Consider the following 5,324-nt stretch of genomic DNA (forward strand, 5'->3'; position numbering starts at 1 on the left):
CTGTTCCGAAGGCTCCTGCTGACGATGACTTTGAAGTCTGCGGCGAAGGGGTTTGCTCTCGTTTTCTCCTCCCCTGCCATCCCCTCCATCCCCACCTTTCCTCAGGCGGGAAGGGGAGGGCGAGCCCTGGCCAGGTCTGGCTCTCCCAGTGCCAGGGGCTGGGGTCTTGCTTGATATGATGGAGGGTGTTTTGCTCTGTGTGTGGGAGCCTGCTGGTGCTCAGTGCTGCTGGAGCAGGAGGAAAGCTGTGGTTGCTGGCAGCAGGGACCAGGAGAGCCCTCGGAGAGAGCAAACTGTGTGCTCTGGGTGGGGATGCTAAAGAGGAAAAGGGACAGTGGAGGGGCTGGCATGGCAGCAGAGCTGCGCTCCTCCTCCATGGGGACAGCATGTCCCCGCCTGGTCCTGCTGGTGTCCTGAGAGCCCCCAGGAGCTGAGGGGCACATGCAGAGGCAGCTTGGTTTCGTGGCAGGGAGGTCCACGTTGGCTGTCCTGTACGCTGCTCTCTCCTGGCAGCTGGAGGCTCGTGCACGGAGGCGAAACCACCCCACGCGTCGTTTGGTAACTTCGGGACCTGAGCCTGTAGCATCCGAGATTTGGGTGCAAGGCCTCTTTTGGTCTTGGTGACCCTGAGCCACGTGGCATCCTGCCCCCCGGGTTTGTGGGGTGCTGCGGGTGGTAGTTCACACGCTGCGTGGTGTAATGCCCGCCTGCAAAGTGCACGGCAAGGGAGGTGTCGATGCAGCCTGGGAAGGCAGGATAGGTGTGAGTCTCTTCCACCAGGTACGCCTCAACCAAAATACCTGGCTCTGCACCAAAGGAACTGGGGTTGGAGACATGTGAGAGGCACCCAGCCGTCAGGGGTGTCCGTGACAGTCCCTTCAAGGGATGGACTTGACCGATTTGGGTGAACTCGGGGATTGTCCAGCTCTGCATTGAGGTTTGCCTGGAGTCAGCCTGGCTGCGGCCATTTCTCCTCCCTGTCCACAGTGTCTCAAAAGGTCTCTGTGCAGGCTCTGTCACCCTGGACATCACCTGGAAGGAGGAAGAGGAGCTGGATCCAAGCACAGGTCCTGGCATCTCGGACAACCCCACACCCCGTGCCTCAGCATCTGCTGCTGCAGCAGCAAGAAGGGGAAGACAACTTCTGGGAGATGAGGGCTTGCTCATGGTTTGCTGGGGACAAGGTCCAGGGTGGGACCCCGCACCCCTGGAAGGGTGCTTGAGCACCTGGAGAGCTCAACGGTTAAATTTTGAGCTGCACCCTGCCTATTTGTCTGCCTGGTATCAGCTCAGGAGCCAGGGTGCAGAAGTGCAGGAGGACCTGAACCTCCTCGGTCTGCTGCAGATGAAGGAAAAGGTGAGTGGCAAATATTTCGTCTCCCCAGCTGGATCCGGCTTCCTTCCCCCTTTCCTCCCCCTTCTCCAGCCCCATCTTTTACATCTGTTGTATGTGAAATCCAGCAAACTCTCAGCAGAGCTCATTACTCACGGCCCATTGCTCTGAAGAGGGCCGAAAGGTCCTGCACGTAATGATTTGGAGGTGATTTGTATTTAAGACGCTTGGCTTTCAGATGCTGGGGGGGGGGGGGGGAGGGGAAATTAAATAATTGAAAGCTAGTGGGGAAGGGGAGTGCCCTGGATAGAGGGAGAGGACAAGAGTTTCTCATGATCCAGAAGTGTTTCGGCTCACCTGCATCGGTTGCACAGATGCAGACTTAAAACCCAAGACTCAAGAAAAATATTCCTTGTGTCCATGCAAGATCAGAGCATGCCCCAGGGATGGGGCCAGGGGTGGGCTGAGATGGATGTGCCAAGAAGCTTTTCCAGGGATGGCTGGTGCTCAGCACAGCTGTCCAACGAGAGCAAAAGCCCTGGCCCAAATAGGACAAGATCCTCTGGCCCTGATATCTTTGTGGGATGTGATTGCCTTGGCCACACTAGACTGCCCTTCCCTCCCCTCCTTTCTCTGCCTTTTCTTCTTGCTGCCTCCCCCAGCTCTCTCCTCCTGGTATGCTTTAAGCAATAAAGCCAATTTTCCAGCCCTGGTCCAAATTTTCAGGCAATCTTGCTGGCAGCACCTGCCGGCTGGTAAACTTCCCCCGCTGCAGCTATCAACAAGGCAAAGGGGTGAGCAAGGCTGGAGACCACAGTGCTGTCCATGAGCCTGTGCAGGACAGACTTGGTGGCCTAGGACCACGCAAAGAGCATGGCTTGCTGATGGAAACTTGCAGTAAGAGCCTCACAGAGTGTTTCTCAAGATCTCAAAGCAAAAGGAGATGTCATGGGGGCAATCTCTGTTTGGTGGGTGGGGAAACTGAGGCACAAAGGGTAGAAATTAATTGCCTGGAAAAAGGGCAGGTGGTCTGAATGTTACTTGTCTGAAAGCTCAGCAAACTGGGATGCAGAGCTTAGGTTTGGTCTAAACCAATGCTGTTCTGCTTTCAGACACCAAAGCTCCTTTCAGCCTATTTCTTTCTCTCGTGGGTTTTTGGGGTGGTTTTTGGTTTTGTTTTTTTTTTTTTTGATCAAATTGCCCCCAAAAATCTACCAGTCTGCTCTGGTTCTACCTAGAAATAAGTGCAACTGACCGCTGCAGGTTTGTGGCAGGAAACAAGCCTCCTGCTGATTGCTCATGCTCCTCTTTCGTTAGCGGGGTGCCAGACCCCAGGTGCCCCCAGCGATGCTGGGTGTTGTTAGCAGGGTTTGGCACCAGCCTTTGGCTTCTGGAAACCAGTGTACGTGTGCAGAGTCCCTTCTGCACTTGAACTTGAAGCTTCATTTCCAAAGCCTGTTTTTAACCTTGACCCAAACTTGTGTCTTGCTGCAAATACATGGGGGGAACCTGCTCCCCAGCCTGGGAAACCCTGAGATACCGATATCCTTCCCAACGCCCTAACGAGCTCCCAGCAATCCTCCGGTCCCTGGAGGCGTGCAGATGGCCCATTAGACAGTGCATTAGGGCTGGACAGGCGACTTTTATTCAGACTGGTCAGCCTAAGATCTAAGAATCAGGTCAGATTAGGCTGCCTGATCCGAAGCTAACGAGTTGGGCGACGGCTGGGGGAATGAAAGTCAAAAATCAATAGCCTGGGAAGATCTGATGTTTTTCCACGTGCTGTTCCTATATTTACCGACTCTGTGGAGAGAGCAGGGAAGTTTTAGGAGCATCCCCTAAAGTCTGGTGTTTAACCCTCGTGTATTCTCTTCCCAGTCCTGTTTTCTCTCCCAAGGTGCGGGTGTGATTCATGCAGCATGCGTCCTCCCAGAGCATCAGATTTTCTCCCAAAAAAGCATGCTGTGGAGGCATGCGCCTGGCTCTCATGTAAATAGGTAAGTCTAAGAAAATTAGCTTTTCTCAATCTAGTGCCAGCTCAAACAGGAACCAAGCTCCCGTTGTCCCCAAATTTCCTTCTAGGTTAAAGTGACTGGGAGGGCAAAGGGCTGGGGAAGGTGATAATTCCCTAATGTTGAAGGCACCGGTATTCAGGCCCAGCACCTGAATACCTTTCCTTCAAGGCTCTTTGGGGGGGGGGGGGGAACCCTTTACTATTGATTTTTGGGGCGAGGACAAACAGCACTTTTGTTCTCCCTACCCCCACTCCGCTCTAAAGCGCGTCTGCAGCTGGTGCCCTCTGCTCTGCCGGGGACTCGCAGCCGTCCCTGCCCAAAGCGGCTCGGCGGGAGGTGTCCGTCCGTCCCTCCCTCCCTCCTTCGCCATGCCTAGCAGTCAGAGCAGATGGCTGGGACTGGGGGTAGCTACCCACCCCTGCAAGCGTGAGGAGAGCAGGGCTTTCTCTTCAGAAGCTGTGATTAAAAGCACTCAAGCGATTCCGCAGGCTGCAGGAGGGCTCTGGCTCCCAGCGATCTGTGGAGCTCAGTTGGGGAGTTATATGGTGAGATGTAGGTGTAGCATCTTCTCCCGCTGTGAGCCCTGCCCTGGGGCTCCCAGCGAGGATTGCACCCGGGCCATGTGTATAGGATGCTCGAGCCTTCTCCCAAGGACTGGCAGGTTGGGAGGTGGTACCTCTGCTTTGGAGGGAGGTGGGAAACGGGGTCCTGGCCCCAGGCTCTACCGTGGCAGCGTGAGGGGGTCGTACAGCTCAAGGCTGACCATCAGTAGCCCTGCAGCTGCCACACTGAGAAGGTGCTGGAGAAGAGGACAGGCATCAGAGGAAAGCTCTGGATGCTGCCTTACAGGCTGGAGACAGCACTGGGGAGACTGGGGACATGCCCATCGCTAGTGCAGGCTCAGAGTTTACTTAAAACGACTCTGTCCCATGTCTCTAGGAGCCTTCTCATCTCAAAGCCTCACCTGCACAGGACAAGAGCTATTCCCTGGTCCAGAAGCACAGGCCAACCACCCTCTGCTCAGCGAAGCTCTCCTTGCTTGTCCCCAGGCAGAGTGAGTAGCCTGTCCCCTCTCCTGCTACGTCCCTGCTGTGTGCATCCCCGCGTACGTCTCCCCGTGCCTGCTACGGGACGCACCTACGTAGAGAAGAGTAAAAGAAAAGTGTGTATTTAGAGGTAATCCTTCTCCTGATGTTTTCCTAGCTTCCAGCAACAGAGAGTTTAGGGTGTCCCGTGCCAGCAGGTTTGCTTGGGACATTACAGGTCTCAGCCCCAAACGTGTGTGTCCCCTCCCTACTCGTGACTTCTTCACATCCCATGACAGAGTTCCCCAGCCAGCATGCTTGTGGTGTGGGAAAGCACTGCCTTTGGTTTAATTAAATCTGCTGCCAGACGAATCACCCCCTTACATCCCCGTATCGGCTTCTCTGGGCTGTGTTGGCTGGTGAGGCTGGATCTTGTACTTGGGATTCAGGGTTTAAATCGGCCACAGAGTTGGAGAAAAAATATGCACGCACACCTGGAACGTGAGGTGGATGGCCTTTCATATTTTTTCCTGATAACACTTATTGCCCTAAACTTCTTAGAAAATTTATTAGGCTATACATAAAAAAAAAAGAGAGACAGAATAAAGACATAGAGGATGTACAAAGCATTGCATCAGTAGAAATATTTTCCTGGGAAACAAAATCAATGGTAAACAGTATATTGCAGAGCTACACAAGAACAGCTGGAATGAGCCCTAAATATTTATTATTAATACCAAAGCTGTTTATTTTTTACATATTAAATAGGTCATATATCTCATCTAATAAAACCTCTGTGTATGGTGCTGGCTCTGCTGGGCTGGAGAAAGATTTTGCTTTTGAGGTCTGAACAGAGGGTGAGAACACAGGACTCCCCGCTTGGGCTGGGCAAACTGCATTACTCAAAAATCATAGCCTTTGGTGAGGTTTGCAGGAGGGCTGGAAAAGTCT

General features: G+C 53.6%; 1 long non-coding RNA gene across 1 annotated transcript; it reads left to right on the forward strand.

The window, feature by feature from the left end:
* The first annotated feature begins 335 nt into the window (after positions 1-335).
* On the forward strand, positions 336-4,518 carry LOC121232512. The gene is made up of 3 exons (XR_005931089.1): positions 336-1,357; positions 3,231-3,330; positions 4,288-4,518. It is a non-coding gene; the product is annotated as an uncharacterized LOC121232512 (long non-coding RNA).
* The last annotated feature ends 806 nt before the right edge of the window (positions 4,519-5,324 follow it).

This window comes from Aquila chrysaetos, chromosome 21, assembly GCF_900496995.4.
Source record: "Aquila chrysaetos chrysaetos chromosome 21, bAquChr1.4, whole genome shotgun sequence".
Taxonomy (NCBI): Eukaryota; Metazoa; Chordata; class Aves; order Accipitriformes; family Accipitridae; genus Aquila; species Aquila chrysaetos.